Source organism: Periplaneta americana, chromosome 15, assembly GCF_040183065.1.
Source record: "Periplaneta americana isolate PAMFEO1 chromosome 15, P.americana_PAMFEO1_priV1, whole genome shotgun sequence".
NCBI classification, from domain to species: domain Eukaryota; kingdom Metazoa; phylum Arthropoda; class Insecta; order Blattodea; family Blattidae; genus Periplaneta; species Periplaneta americana.
In genome coordinates, this window is record NC_091131.1 from 150,983,395 (window position 1) to 151,000,884 (window position 17,490).

Genomic DNA, 17,490 nt, shown 5'->3' on the forward strand with positions numbered 1-17,490 from the left:
AAGCAGAATGATAAAATCAGAGTGACAATTAGTGGCGAATTTACAATTCTGTTACCTGTAGGAACCCAAAAATATCCTGCCCCTTTTTCCTTAACATTTGCCCCTCCACTTTCATCCTCGATCAAAGTTGAAATAAAAAATTTCTCCACTGTGTTGGCAGGGTTATGCCAGCACACAGAATATGTCGCCTATTATCTGGAAAGAAATTACAATTGAGGCATCAGAAGCAAAGGGGTATAAGTGCACTTACGTTATTTTCTAGAAATGTGATTAAAAGTTACTAAGCTTTCGTAAATTCTGTGAACTTTAATTGCTCTCCGCCAATTATTAAATCTTCCCTTAAATAAATATAACAAGACAGTAATTCTTTCAGATTCTAAAGCTGCAATTCAGGGAATATGTTCAAATGCTACAAAGAAGTCAACAAAAATAAGAGAATGCTACAAAATGTTAACACAACTCCAAAAAGTTAATAAGATTGTCCATCTCCAATGGATTCCAGCACACTGTGGAGTCATGGGGAATGAAACCGCAGACACACTTGCCAAGAAAGGCACAACAATAAAACAAAAGTCTAAATTTAATTTCTCATATTCCTCAATAAAATGCTTGATCACTACAAAATTTTCTCATTCATACCTACAAGAAATAGAATCAAATGCTAAAGACAAAAAATGGATTACACTACTTTCCAACCCAGATATAATCCCCCAGAGACCAAGGAAAACAGCAGTTGCAGCCTTCAGACTATTGACAAATCATGACTGTCTAGCAAGTCATCTCTACAGAATAGGTATCTCAGCTTCACCCATATGTGTCCTGTGTAACGATCCAGCAGAAATGAATGAAGATCACTTGCAGACCTGTGAAGCATTAAGATCAGAAGACACTACAGTTCAAAAGTATTGGAAAGCACGACTGCTAATGGCTTCATTGGCAAATGCAAGACACTAGACAACAACAACAACAATTTTAAATGTTAATGTGCAATGTGGATAAAAGACATCCCTTTACCACTGAAATTTTAAATGCTTTAGTTTACCCTGGAGGCACGTAAATCATTTTTTTAAAATGTCACTTACACCTCTTTGCTTCTATCCACCTCAGTTGTGTTGGTTTGAATGTTTTATTTTCGTGTCGGTTTTCTAATGGAAGATACGATAACAGAAGTAATGAATGTGAAGCATGCAACATATTTTCGCTTCACTCTCCCTTTTGTATGTTGTGCAATACTAAAAGAAGATTCTATACCTCAGAAATATTGGAGTGCAAGAGGACTAAGGGCTTCATTGCCAAACATCTAGGCATTTGAACAACAATATATTTTCACTTCATATAAGGAAACATTCTGAAATTAGTCCCAGTTCACAACAAATTTTTCACTGTAGATCTCTCAAAGTGTATCGTACATGTCTATTATCACTTTAATATTGCAGAACTCGCAGTTACAAATCAAACCAGCGGTTGCACACATCTGTAGCTGCCCTCAGTGTTGAGATAGACTGTGTGGCACTGTTAATTTTACACACAACTTCGGTGCTCTCATGCTCGTAACAAGGGAAGATGGCAACATTGGTTGTGATCACACAAGTTACATTGCTGCGTGGCCTAACTACTAATAACGTTAGCATTTGGCTGTGGCACATAGTCTTGTTAGAGGAAGCATTTTAAATTCTGTAATTTTTTGTTTCCCCATGGATACTGGAACAGGTTCCCATACCCATTGCGGGGAAAGACATATTCTGTGTCAAACCCTATGAATTCTTTTGCCTTGCCTTCTGCTGAGCAAACTGATCAACGAATTTGGACAAGCTCATTTTCTCCAAAATGTTGTCCTCTATGGAGATGATAGCTAGTGAGTTGAGGTAGTTCTGAGTTATGTTTGTGCGCAAATCATTTTTTTATCTTCTCAGTCATGAGGAGCTGTGCTCTGCTGAGCACTGGGATGCTGCAGTGCACGTGGCGCAGTGGAGAGCTGAAAAATGTAAACATGCCGCAGTCTGATCTCTCCCACATGGGAAGGTAAAGAGCATGTGACCTGGTGTGAGTGTTCAACTATCCACTGTCCCAAGTGTACAAAAGAATAGCTGAAGAGAAATCTGCTGTAGTCAGTGTTGCCACTATCATTTATAAACACAATTATCTGCAAATTACAGTTATCTTAAAATTATCTGAAAATTCCCATATCTACATTTTATTTTTGTAGATAATTGAATAACTACACGCTGTTCATGTAGTGCTACAAATGAATAATAGGTGTTACTTGCACTGAAAATTGTCGAAAAACACGTTTCCATAGTCGACTATTGGAAAGTCTTCTTGTAGTCTAGATATCACGTTAATTCAACATATATTAAGAAACGAATAATAGTGGCCTTCCAACTTAAGACGTAGATTTGTTATTTAAAAATTTGCTGCCCCTGAAAATTTTTCACCATAGCAGCTGCTCTCTATCTATACACAAATTTATTATATCATCGCAGGTTAGTGACTTTTATGGGCAAGACATTTTATGTTGAAAAGAAGTAAGTACGTGTGTGTTCGCAACAAATTTCAAGATGATCAAATGAAATTGAATGATGGTCCAGAGCAACAGAGGGGCAGGCCAGGACAAGTGTGCTATTGTCGAAGGTTTGATAAGGGACGTTTGAAGAATTGAAGTCCATGAAATTGAAGCGATGATGAACATTCCAAAGAGCATTCTTCATGAAATAATCTCAGGCTTAAATTTATGTGAAGTATCCGTGTGCTGGGTTCTGAAATTGCTGACTGAGGAACACAAAAGCAAAAGAAAGGTTGCATCACTACAAAATCTCTACCATTATTACTGAGAGGAAGAAAACCCATTTTTGGAAAGCAGCGTTATGGGAGATGAAACATGGGTTTAGAGTTCGCTTCAGTGATGTAAGAAATTCGAAGTTCAGTCATCTGAAAAAAAAAAGTTGTTGTTTTCTAATGCCAGGCGTTTGACAATAAAGTCATTTGACCTCTTGCACTCCAATATTTTTCAAAGATATTATCATGACCAGCCACTGAAGCACAGATTTTGAGGTGTTCCGAATCCATTTCTTGGTTTGAGTTGCACAATGGGCAGTTAGGGGACTGATATATTCCAATTCTATGCAGGTGTTTGGCCAAACAGTCATGGCCTGCTAACAATCTAAATGCAGCTACAGACGATTTGCGTGGTAAATCGGGAATTAACTGTGCATTTTGATGAAGAGAGTTCCATTTTTTCCCTTGGGATTGAGTTATCAAATTTTGTTTGTTGAAGTCTAAGTATGTAGATTTAATAAATCTCTTCACAGAGTAATACGTAGATTTAGTAACAGGTCTGTAAGTAGCAGTGCTGCCCTTCTTTGCTAAAGCATTCGCATTCTCGTTTCCCAGGATTCCACAATGGGATGGTATCCATTGGAATACAATTCTTTTATTGAGTGATATTAATTGAGAGAGCATTTTAGTTATTTCTGCTGTTTGAGATGAAGGTGTGTGTTTAGAGACGATTGATAGAATAGCGTCCACACCTGTGGAGTAACGGTCAGCGCGTCTGGCTGCGAAACCAGATGGCCCGGGTTCGAATCCCGGTCGGGGCAAGTTACCTGGTTGAGGTTTTTTCCAGGGTTTTCCCTCAACCCAATACGAGCAAATGCTGGGTAACTTTCGGTGCTGGACCCCGGACTCATTTCACCGGCATTATCACCTTCATATCATTCAGACGCTAAATAACCTAGATGTTGATACAGCGTCGTAAAATAAGCCAATAAAAAAAAATAGAATAGCTGCTTTGGAGTCTGACAATATAACTGCTTTCCTAAATTTATTGATGTAGCATAGAAGATTCCTGAGACTTTCACTTATTGCAATGATTTCTCCATCAAAACTTGTTGTTCCATATCCAAGAGATCTATAAAGTGAGAAGAGACAGCATGTAACACCTGCACTGGCACCTTGTTCTCTGGAGATCAAGGATCCGTCGGTGTATAAATGAAGCCAGTTTTGTGGGGGGTACCTAATATTAATTGTCTCTAAAGACAATTGTTTCATTATTTCAGTGTTTACTTCTGCGATAATAACTGTGATTACTCTAGGATTTTCAAGCCTTCAATGGTGACATACTGTGACACTCTCAACATATTGATTGAATAAGCCAGGGTTACATGCTCGTGAGAGATTTCTGCATGGTGGTGCACTACCTCACACATCAAACCAGGCAAAAGCTTGGAAAAGTGCAAGTGGGAATTTCTGCTGCGTCCACCTCGTAGTCCTGATCTGGCACCATCGGATTTTCGCCTCTTTGGTCCATTCAAGAACTTCTTATCCGGAAAATTATTTAAGGGTTAAAATACATTGAAAACTGGAGTTTTGCATAATTTAATTTTTCTTGGACAGGAAAACCCTGTGAAGGAATGTTTAAACTTGTTTGAATCTTAATGGTGACTGTGTGGAATGTTTGTTTTATTTCCCCTCTCCCTGCCCCAGATTTTGTGAAATATGTTGATATGAGTCGGATCTGTGCCTTACATATCGAACCACCCTCGTGTAATTACAACAAAAGCATGCAATTCAAATTGTGCGATAATATGAAAATAGTTGGCTGAATTCGTTTTACAAATCAGAAGGAAGGGCGAAAACTATCAGTTAATTATCTAGTAACGGTATTGAATACATCCAACTAAGTTAATGGTGCCATGCTAATAAAAACTGTGCTGTGAGGAGATTTGAAGATACACAGCAAGCTTAGGTGTATAATGCTACTTCACAACTTTTTGAATGGTGAAAAGTGACTGTTCTTGCTTTATATTTGACTGATCATTTTTGTTAATAGAAACTTGTTTATATTTCATTGTGTTTTCCAGCTGTATGGTGGAACATATTCTGGTGCATTGTTGAATTCGTTTGCAAAGCTTTTCAATGCTTTTCTAAAAATTGAAGGTTTCTCACTTGGTGTTGAAGACATTCTTGTTGTGGATGCTGCAGAAAAGTGGAGGTCCAATATCATTAGAGATGCTAGAAATGTAAGTTTTACTTTACTTTGTGACAGTATTCCTTTCAACTAAAAGTGGAAAATGATGCAGAAACAAGGATCAGATTTCATCAGTAGAGCTATAAATTAACTTTTTTTTATATAATGTAAATATGAAAAGTTTTGCAAATATAACAGTTAAAATAGTAAATATAAAATTTGACATAGCTTTTTAAAGATGTTTTCTTGCATCCTCTTGTTTCATCCTTCTTATATTTTAGAGGTCTTACTAATAAACCGTGTATAATTTTTATACGAGACTTATGCAGAGTTGAGACAGAAAATGTTACTAATAAACCATGCATAAGCGATGGATGTATAAACAGTCTGTAACTATACAATGGGAATTGCTTTGCAGTAGTTATATACACGAAACCGCTTGTTTAAGCCTTGTATATAGAGAAAAAATGGCCGCCCCTGTAACAGCTGTTCTTATTGACTGTCATTTATGATGATGGTTACCTTGTAACCATAGAAGAACACACCAAAGAGCACAGAATAAGTAGAATAATATTGCTTTAGCTTGTACTCTTTGACCAAAATATAGTGTGGTAATCGATCAGAGCCAGTTGTACTATCAGTACTTTAACACAGCACACTAGAGCGCTCTACCGGATGCAATAGAGAACCTCAGATATTCTATTACCTTTTGTAACGAAGTAATGACGAAACTATGACGTAGCTGTGTTAACAGTTAAACTATTATACACGACGTATGAAGTGATTATTAGTAAGGAATTTACACACGACGTATAAATAAGCTACTCTTTGCATAAGTATAAGACGTTAAACGTCTGTATATAGGAGTTTTTATTAGTAAGACTGTAGGATTTTTAGAATTTGTACAGAGTCATCTCCATAAATGAATGTTAAAATCCTTCACTCTTGCATTTGATGCTATAGTATAAAAGATTTTTTTTTCAAAGATTTTATAATCTTTTTATATATAAATAATTTTTATTTAATGAACTTATGTCTCACAATTTTCAGATAGGTGACACTGCTGTGAAAACTGCACTTAACCTTCCAGAAACAACATCACAAGGAGAGATGAATCAGAAAATGGATGAAGTGTATGAGGACAAAGCCGTAGGAAGAGCAATTATTGATGGCTCATATAAGAATTTGCTTGATGACTACACAAATAAAGTAAACAGGTATGTTTCAGTGAGATATTTCTGAAACATTGTAGCTTTGGTTTATTAATAGATTTGAAGGCTTGTGTGTACACATTACCACCATCATATAGTTGCCACTGACAAACACCAGTGACTGTGACTGGATTAATCTTGCACAGGATAGGGACCGCTGGCGGGCTTATGTGAGGGCGGCAATGAACCTTCGGGTTCCTTAAAAGCCATTTGTAAGTAAGTAAGTAAGACTGTGTGCATAACAAATTAACAAATATGGTTAGGTGAAAAAAAATTCGTAACAGTATCTGAAGAACAAATAAGCAAACACGAGGTAAATGGAAAAGTGATGGAACAAGTTATTCTCAGGTACAGCTGGAGGCAGATGTGTTGAGTAATAGGACTCGAAGAACAGGTCTGAGTGAGAGGTGCTGGAGTATCTGGATATCTTAGAGGAACAAGTACAGTGAAAATCTGATGGGAGAGTATGGCTTGAAACATGAAGGCCATTGTAACATCGTTGTGCTTTTGTCCCATCAAATTGGCTGTAATAAATATGCTGAAAATACTGTAAATGGTAAATGTTTTTAATGAGTGAAGGCCAAATTCGCATATAATTAAATTTTAATAATCTGTAATACAGCCATTTTCATTGTATTTTTTTGTCACAGAGGAGTGTCTGATGGCTTGCATCTCAGCCTGAGTGTTATTGTGCTTACCTCCTTTGATAGGGATGATTGTTTAAGGCCCGGTTTTGTAAATATGGTTAATCTAAAGATTATGTTAAACCTAACCGTGAGTTTAACTCAACGTGCCGTATTACAGAGTCTCGGTTAAGTTAAACCATAGTGGAATACGATTGGTATTACTGCTAGAAAAGAAAAGAAGACGATCGCAATTATTTAATTATATTATTGATTTAAAATAGCTGATGCTTGTGGAGAATCTTCATTAAGAAACATCTTTGTTCTTCGATATCAGAAAGAGTATCATAATAAAACCTAAAGAAGACCAGTACCGCTTACTTCAGTATGCTTGTCAGACTTAACCTCAAATAATTTCTTAATGCTGGCTACCAATGTTATACTCCCAAATACAATGTAACCAAACTAAACCTTGCATGACCATCTGCGACGTAACTCCATACAGAATCAACTGAGTAATTAAGTAATAAATGTGCGTATTTTTTGTGTTGTCCAGAATATTTATGAAATAGAATTCAGTCAAACAATAAAATTATTTTTATGAGTCTAGTAAAATTAGGTAATACTATTAGTGTTTATAAATTAGACCCCATAGTAAATCTCACCAGAGACTGTCTGCCCCACACACACACATACAGTACAATGCACAATAGATTTGTGGTAGATTTATGGACACCTTCGAAATCTTCTATCGTTTTCAGTATGCCTACTATTAGAGGAAAAATAGTGCAGCGCAACTAGTAACTAATGCAGAATGTTTTCAAAAATATTATGCACTGCTAAATATTAAGTGTCAATATTACAGATAAATTAATATATCTATAATATTCTCTCAGCTACCAGTGGATAATAACTGCGGATTCCTGGCCAACAAGTCACTCAGCTGAGTGCGCTCCTAGTATAATGGCAGTTGACATTGGATACACGTCAACACATATGCCTAACTTGGAGTCAGGCCACAAAGGGAAACATTGAAGTAGGAGAATTCGATCCGGTGCTGTGGATTGAATTCGGCATAGCTCAGTGGTCAGAGCGCTTGGTACGTAGAACCAAGGACCCGGGTTTGATCCTTGGCGCCAGAGCGAATTTTTCTCCTAAAATATTAAGTTACTTTCTTTAGCTTTTGGATTGAAGGAAGAGTTTGCAAGTCCATGGGAGCATTTTATATTTGGTTCATGCTCGTTTGTTTTACACTTCCCTGTAAGAGGACTCTTCTCTTTAGTCCTGAATTTCCTACCACCCACTACTTCTTGAATCATAATCATTTCATCTCCTGGATCCATTATTCACACACAGAAACTAACTAGAATATCACAACATTGGAAAACGCTCTTACTTAAAACTCGTGTGAAGTCACTTGTGAATGAATACTGTTTTGAAAAGTATTTCACTTCATATTCGCCACTTCATTGCCAAGTTGAGTGGGAGAAATAGACAAATAATTTTTGCCTCAGTAATTTACACTTATGTGAGAAATCCTACACAGTGAAGCTTTAGTTTAGGGAGGGAGGGAGGGAGATCAAATAGCTTCTGTCTCAGCGATTTATCGTTAGCATTCCACTTCTGCTGGCAATCCTAATAAAAGTAAATTGTCTGAAATACTATGCTGAAAACTATTTTATTTGACCCTGCATATATTTCAAATAAGGACTCGAGCATCTATCGAGTTTTGCTTTAACTAAGTGACAGCATCTATCGAATTTTGAAAAAGCCTGGAAGCTTTGTTAGTCTCTACACACGGTATGAATCAAGTTTTGCTAAATCGGAGTTCATAGGTCGATTCCGAAGCCAGAAAACATACGATATCCATATATAACTCGTTTTCGGAAATTTCTGCATCTATCGGCTTTTGCTAAAATGCTCCTCAATTGTTAAACAGCAATTTTTTTTTACAATTTTTCACATAATTTTCCTGAACGCTAACTTGAAGTTGCTGTCAACAGCTATACTCTACTGAACAAAAGAGTGTTAAAGACACAACATGGATTTCTGTACGGAAGACCCAACTGCCGAAATATAGATGGAGCTGTTCAGTTGTTGCAATACATAGTCTTCAACAATTCACAGGATCCATTCTGTGAAGCAACGAAGTTGTTAAATATTTTGTTACAACACTAATGACCACTGCTGAGCCAGAAAGATGTTTTTCTTGCTTGAAACGCATAAAAACATTTTTAAGGAACACTATGTCCCAGGATCATCTCACTGCTCTTGCAATACTGTCAATAGAAAAGAGTATGTTGTCCAAGATGGAGGGGTTTAACTCCAGGGTAATTGACAAGTTCTGCAGTAGGAAGGAACGTCATATGGACTTCATATTTCGTCACTAGGCGAGTCTCAAATTAAGATAAATACATGTAAGTGTATACAGTAGACCTATAGGCCTATGGAGATTGTAGCACACTCATTATTTTGACCACCAGCCGTTACTGGTTGACGGACTCATTGCTTTGCTAAACTTATATAAAATGAAAGAAGCGAATATCGTTTTTTGTTGCATTAGTAGCAGTTAATTGATTGATTGATTGTTTATTCTATACATGGATGTACACGTCAATTACATAATAAATAAAAAACACAATAAAATTAAAAACACTACAAGTTAAAATACATTTAAAATGAATAATATAATCAAGTAATATTGCATATTTCATAACTTGTGATTTAAGAATTATTTTACTGAATAAAGAGTTTGATCAGTTAAAATCTGTTTAACTTTCACTTTAAATTTTGCATAAGGTAAAGATTGTATCTGCAATGGTAATTTATTAAAAACACAATGCCAGTATATGCAGGCGATTTTTCATATTTCACAAGTCTATGATTTTTTATTGAGAACAGATGTGCATTTCGTGTATTATAATTAATCTAAATTCTTATTGTATTCATTCTCGTTCTGTTTCAAGAAAATTAGACATTTGTAAATATAAATAGATGGAAATGTCAAAATTTTATATTGTTTAAATTAAGGTTTGCATGAGTCAAAACTTTTAATTTAAAAATGGATCGTATAATTCTTTTTTGTGCAATAAATATCCTATTAACATTTGTAGAGTTACCCCATAAGAAAACGGCATAACTGAGATATGCATAAGCAAGTGAATAGTAAATTGAAATCAATATTTTGGTGTTTAGTATATCTCTCAGTTGCAATACAGCAAAATTAGCAGAACGAAGTTTTTTTAGCAATAAAATCAGAATGCTCGTTCCAAGTCAATATATTATCCATAATTATGCCAAGAAATTTAGTACTGTGTTGGCTTTGGAGCAATATATCCCCCAACTGACATGGATAATTTATATTCATAGGTCTATTAACAAATTTTAAACATACAGTCTTATTAATATTAACAATTAATTTGTTATAATCACACAACGTTTTGAACTGAGTATAGCTATGTCAACTTTACTTATCAAATTCATTACAAGACTCCGAAGAAACAGTAATAGAGATATCATCTGCGTATAATAAAACTTTACCTTCCTTTATATACTTACTTACTTACTGGCTTTTAAGGAACCCGGAGGTTCATTGCCACCCTCACATAAGCCGCCATTGGTCCCTATCCTGAGCAAGATTAATCCAGTCTCTACCATCATATCCCACCTCCCTCAAATCCATTTTAATATTATCTTCCCACCTACGTCTCGGCCTTCCCAAAGGTCTTTTTCCCTCTGGCCGCCCAACTAACACACTATATACCTTCCTTTATTTAATTAGTCAAATCATTTACGTAAAGTAAAAATATAAGAGGTCCAAGTACAGAACCCTGAGGGACTCCCATATTTATATAAAACTCATTAGAAAGAATACCATTAATATTTACACATATTTTTCAATTAGACAAGTATGATTTAAAAAATGCTAAAAATGTACCTCTAAAACCTAAGACTTTTAATTTTATACATATATAATTAAAATCCAAATTATCAAATGCCTTAGCTACATGTTTACCTTCATCAAGGTTTTCATAAATATAGTTATTAAATTCGTAAAGAGTAGTTTCTGTTGATTTACCAGGGAGAAAACCATGTTGATCAGGAGTAATTAAATTAAATTTTAATAAAAATTGTAACATTCTATTATATATTAAGCGTTCAAATATTTTAGAAATCGTGCTTAACAATGATATAGGTGTATAGTTTCTTACATCAGTAGAATCACCTTGCTTATGAATTGGTTTAACAAGAGCAGTTTTTAATAATGATGGAAAAACTCCATTATTAATGCAATGGTTAAATACGAAGGCTAAAGGAGATGAAATAATGTCACTGATCACTCTTTATAGTTTCAAGGAAATATTGTCAATACCAGTGCTATTAGTATTTTTTAACGATTGAATTGTTTTAACAATTTCATTAGCATCAGTATCATAGAAAACAAAACTATTATTAATTCCTAAAGATTTGTGCATAACGTAGATTTGCTTGGACCAAAATATTCATTCAGAGCATTCTCCACATTGGTTGAAAAATACAATTCAATGCATTGGCAACATCAGTCTTATTTGATACCCTTTCATTATTATGTACAATAGTAATACATTCTACAGGCTTCTTTCTGTTTAATTTACTATTTACCAGTTTCCAAATTTGTTTTGGTTTGTTAGAAGAATTACAAATAAGTTGATCAAAGTATTTACTTTTTTCACTAAAGATTAATTTCTTGTAAGCCTTCTTTTTGTTTCTATATAATTGAAGTAAATCAAGATCTTGATGGAAATTTTTTGTTAACAAAAATATATTCCTAAGTTCATCATTCAATTTTAAAACCTCAGGAGTAATCCAATGGTTATACTTTTTGGTATTTGTTTTTTGTATATGTTTCTTTCAACATAGGTAAATTTATATCAATAGCACCAGTAATCATATTCATTAATTTAGTAAACAAGTTGTCTGCATTAATATTCAATTCATACATCGTATCAAAATCTAAAGCATCAACAGTAGACCTTAGACCAGTTAAACCATCATTTGTTATTTTCCTAAAACTTTTTACTTCTGATTCGACAGGAATCATTTGACTAGCTAGATTAATATTATAAATTAAAGTCAGATGGTCACCGAGATTAGGTTGAACAACTTGTGTAGTGCAAGAGCTATCAAAAGCGTTAGTAATTATATAATCAATCTTAGACAATGACATATGACCGTTCTTATTTACAAAAATTCGAGTAGGTTCTGAAGGTGTACTTCTTAATTCAAAACATTGTAATAAATCGTCTATAGTCGCGATGCTGTTATTCCTGGCGTGACTCCTCCTCTTTGCTTACGTCTTAGGAAGTGAAGGCTCTATAAAGTCTAGGTAGGTAGTATCGTTCGCCATTTTTGTTCTTTCGTTGCCGAGCTACCATACGAGGAATATATTTGTCACACCGTTAAACATTATCATGTCGTAGCTCCTGTGATAATAAATCAAACGCACTGTAATTCAGCAAATAATTGAGCGGCAAGTAACGTCTTCATGTGCTTTCTGCGAACGCCAACGAAAGAGCCAAAATGGCGGGCGATTATATTAAGTATTTATCGAGCCTTAAGAAATGAATAACGTCTTCATAAGCGAATCACAAGATGCACACGTTTAAATGTAGCCTACCTACAACGCGATTGGCTGCCGGAAATTAGAGTGACGGGACTATAATAATTGCTTATATATCTTATTGTCTAAGGAAACTATAAATTAGGCACCTAAAGGAGATAAATGCTGTCCCTGGCAGGGATAAGTTATTGCCATTTCAGCAACAGACACCAAATTCTCCAGAAGGGACAGTCCCTGGCATCCTCCCTATCAATTTGCACCATGGTCTTCTGTGCCATCAGAAAACAGAGATGGATATGTACCATATAGACATCTGTAACATTCATAGACTCAAAATATTGAAAAGCACAACTTTATTGCAAAGTCAAGAGAATTAGATGCATACATTATTACAAATAATAGTGATTAGAAAAAGTTAAAACTTCATTAATTGCCTAATACACTTTTGGAATAATCATGGAAATAAATTGTTTTGATATTCTAGAGATGGTTCATAAATAAGGTTCGCATTCATAGATTTTTGAATGTACTGTATTATGAATGCCTTTGTATTCATAGGAAAAGCTAACAGGTGACGAATCATCTCGAACATTACGCATAATGATTGCAGTATCATCAGATGAATGATTCCCATTACTTCACACATTATATTCTGTGTTACATTACTCATGACTGTACGCAGTCAGACTTACATATTGAATACAAATTATAAAATTCTACTCAAATGAGATTTTTACTACCATTATAAGACTTCACTAGATTGGTTCAACTACATAGTGACTATTGTCATATCTGTGAATGGTCCATCACCTTTCAGTAATTCCAGGTTGACGGAAGGTGCAGCAGATGTAGTGCTTTTATTTCCACACAGATGACATCTATCTGAGGGAGCTGCATAAGTCCCAGGGGGATGGAGAGGCTTTCATAACAGACTGTTGGGCATGAGTGATGTGCAACTGAATCGATAGATGGCACCAAATGGTGAATCACGATACCTACAGTAACATGATCTTTAGGTCAATATATAGGATGCAGCAGGGAGGTAGTACCACAGTCTATTGTATAGTCACGAAGCTCGATACATAGGGAACATCCATCCATAGATAGTTGCTAACCAGTAGGATCGCTACTATTGCCTTATTACAGACAATGCGAAATAGTACTGGCACAGTCTATTGTTCCTAGTAACCTCAACAACTCAAGCTTCGTGACTCTATATACCCTTAACAACACGCTAATCCCTTATTCATCTGTCGTAAAAAATCTTGGCTTCTTTTTTGATAATAATCTAAGTTGGAATTTTCAAGTTAAAGAAACGATAAAAAAAATCTGTTCCTCCATTCACTGTTTGAGTCGCTTGAGAAATTTCTTGCCCTAGCAACTAAAACTTACCCTAGTACAAGCCCTAGTAATGCTGCACTTTGATTATTGTGACGTTTTGTTAAGTGACCTAAGTTCTGATCTGTCAGTCAAGTTACAGCGAGCTCAGAATATGTGCGTCAGATACGTGTGCAACATCCGACGATATGATCACATATCATCGTCCTTCGCAAGTCTCTCGTGGCTCTGACTTAAAGAACGCAGAACTCCACACTCTTTGTCTTTACTCTTTCGAATTCTGCACACCTCAACACCAAATTACCTTTCGTCTCGTTTCTCTTATCTATACTCTAACCCCGGCGTAAATACCAGATCACTTATCTGTGGCACGCTAAGTATACCTCTTCATAGAACATCTTGTTATTCATCATCTTTTACAGTATCCACCTCGCGTCAATGGAATTCCTTGTCACCCAAGTATTAGGGGCTGCAAGACAAACACCTTTAAAAACAGCTTAAAAGATAACCTTATTAGCATTTCACTCCAATCATACTGATTTAAACTATCACTGACTACATTGTTACGTCCACACCTGTGGAGTAACGGTCAGCGCGTCTGGCTACGAAACCAGGTGGCCTGGGTTCGAATCCCGGTTGGGGCAAGTTACCTGGTTGAGGTTTTTTCCGGGGTTTTCCCTCAACCCTATACGAGCAAATGCTGGGTAACTTTCGGTGTTGGACCCCGGACTTATTTCACCAGCATCATCACCTTCATATCATTCAGACGCTAAATAACCTAGATGTTGATACAGCGTCGTAAAATAACCCAATAAAATAAAAAAAGAAATACATTGTTACTTCTTTCTTTAGACATCATCCTGATAGTGCTGTATTTTCAAAATTGTCTCATAATAATCTGTTTTTATTATCTAACATTATTTGAAATATAATAACATTCCATGTATTTTAGCTTAATTCTGCTACACAGTTTATTTCAGTGTTTAATTAGTAGTTCATAGTATTTTGTTGTTTAATTCGTAAATAACTCTTGTATGCATGTAACTCTCATCTAAATCAAATTGTTGAATTCTTTGTAAGTTCATGCATATGTATATATACTTTTTGCTGGTTGAGTGGACGGCCTTAACTCTGCCAGCTAAAATAAATCATTATTATTATTATTATTATTATTATTATTATTATTATTATTATTATTATTATTATTATTATTATTATTATATACTAGACTGTGGTAGTACCATTATTTGCATACAGATAACATCTAGCAAAGGAAACTACTGAAGTCACAAAGGGACAGAAGTTTCTGATTCCATCAGAGTGGGTGTTGTAGCTAAATTGAAGGCACCAAACAGTGAATCGCGATACTCACAGCAGTGTAGTCCTGAGGACTTCAGTAATGAGTGGCACAATATGCCTCAGGTTGTGGTGCAGACCTTCGTGCCCTCCTCAGAAAAAGGGGAAAAGATGCTAGGAAGGAAAAGGGAATAAGGATGACCAAAGAGAATATATTAGAAAGCTTTGGATTATTATCAATATATACATTATGTACATAAGTTGAAAAGAAAAGCAGGCTTATGCCTATATCGAAGAAGGAGATGTGGGCAAGGATTACAGTTGGGGTGGAGTTGCTTTATTCCCATTTCGACTGCCATCCTACCAATTCATCATTTTACCATGACCTTTCCAGCAACACATAAAGGGACTTCATCTTATCATTACAGCAGAATCCCTCTTATCCAGCACCAGACTAGTTCCGGATACAAGATTTTGCCGGATAATTGAATAAATACCAATATGTACGTATTTCATTGTGCCAAATGTTGAAACTGCAGCCATGTGAAGCTTATTTCTCTGTCACTTGCTCATAACTGAATAAACATAGAAACTGTATGGATTTTCCTTATTAAAACACATGACACAACACAAATAATACACTAATTTTAGGTTTGAATATTCACTGAAAATGAAAGTTCATGCGAACTTCCTAATGTGGCAACACTGACAGCCCAAACATAATTAAATAAACATAAAAACTGTGTAGATTTTCTTTATTAAAACACATCACACAACACGTATAATAAACAAATTTTAGGTTCGAATATTCACTAAAAACGAAAGTTCATGCGAACTTCCTAATGTGGCAACACTGATGGCCTGAACATAATTAATAAACATAAAAGCTGTGTGGATTTTCTTTATAACACATCACACAACACAAATAATATACTAATTTCAGATTCGAATATTTACTGAAAACAAAAGTTCGTGTGAACTTCCTAATGTGGCAACACTGACAGCCCAAACATAATTACATAAACATAAAAACTGTGTAGATTTTTTTTGTTAAAACACATCACACAATACACAAAACACATAATAAACAAATTTTATGTTCGAATATTCACTGAAAACGAAAGTTTGTGCGAACTTCCTAATGTGGCAACACTGACAGTCCAGACTGTAGTAATGTGGCAGATTTGAACTTTTTTTTTGCCCTGCCAAAAGTGCCATTGTTTTGGTATTGCTGGATATTTGGGTGCCGGTTACGAGGTATTTTACAATATCTGTCATATAGATGCCTGGTAATGTGTATAGCTTTATTCCATTTTTATAACTTCTTCCATTGGGCTTGTATTTTAAAATTTGTTTTGAAATTTTGCTGACATATACGTATTCTGTGATTGACGATTATAGTTGATATGTTAATTACATACAAATTGTGTAATTAATGCAACTTTAGTTTGTCTAAAATGTCTTCATGTCTTGCCTGATACAAGATACTTTAACATAGTACAGAATAAGAAACGGCAGAAAAATCATCATATACAGCAATGGCGTTCATTCAGGGTAGGCTATATATGCTGCACCTAACCTGGCTTTTTTAATATCAACAATAAATTGTATTTAAAGATATTACTAGTTTCAGAAGCTAATAAATATCCATTTTTTTTACATAAATTACTTTTTCTTTCAAATCTAGTCTAACTTTGCGCTGTCTTGCAGGCAATGCAACGAGCTCTACTGTACAGCCATGATCATGTGTGCCGCAACGAGTTTTCTCTTGTCTTCTATCTTGCCTCGTTGGCTTGCTTGCTCTCTGTATGCAACCATTTGGTTTGTTATGTCGGTCCAGTAGGCGCTAAGCAGATGTGCTTTGGCGGTGATTTCTAATTCCAAGAGTATTGGTATGTAAAAATAGAAGTAAATAGTGTTTCATTATTGATGCAAAAGTGTAAATTGAAGGGTGAGTGTCATATAATGACTTAAAATAAGTACACAATAGAAGAAAGCCTGAAAAAGTCATTTGATTGCCGTTCTTTCAATGAAAAAGCGAAATTGTAACTGTGGGAAAGCCTGTGTCAGAACTCGTGGATGTGAAATTAAAACATAAAAAAATAGGTGGCATATTTTCAATATTTTATTATAAATCAATATGAAAAAATTATTCGTGGTAAATATCCTCAAGAACTGAAATTTAAGTGACTACACACAGCAGTCTGAACTGTATGAGTTGACATCATTTGTTTTGTTCATTACCAACACATTAGCATCAGTCGAATGAAATCACTTGAACGATCAACTCAAGAGTAAGAAAGATTGAACAACTCAACCTTGATGTCAGTAGAGAAGAAAAAGAAGAAGAAGAAGAAGAAGAAGAAGCTACAAGCACTTAAAATTCTGCAACATTTTACAGTGACGTTATCAATGAGTTTACAAAGCACAAGGAAAGAATGGAGTTTTCCTTCAAGT

General features: G+C 35.2%; 1 pseudogene; it reads left to right on the plus strand.

The window, feature by feature from the left end:
* Nucleotides 1-17,490, plus strand: part of LOC138715753 (DNA-directed RNA polymerase I subunit RPA1-like) — a 144,753-nt pseudogene that overhangs the window by 61,070 nt on the left and 66,193 nt on the right.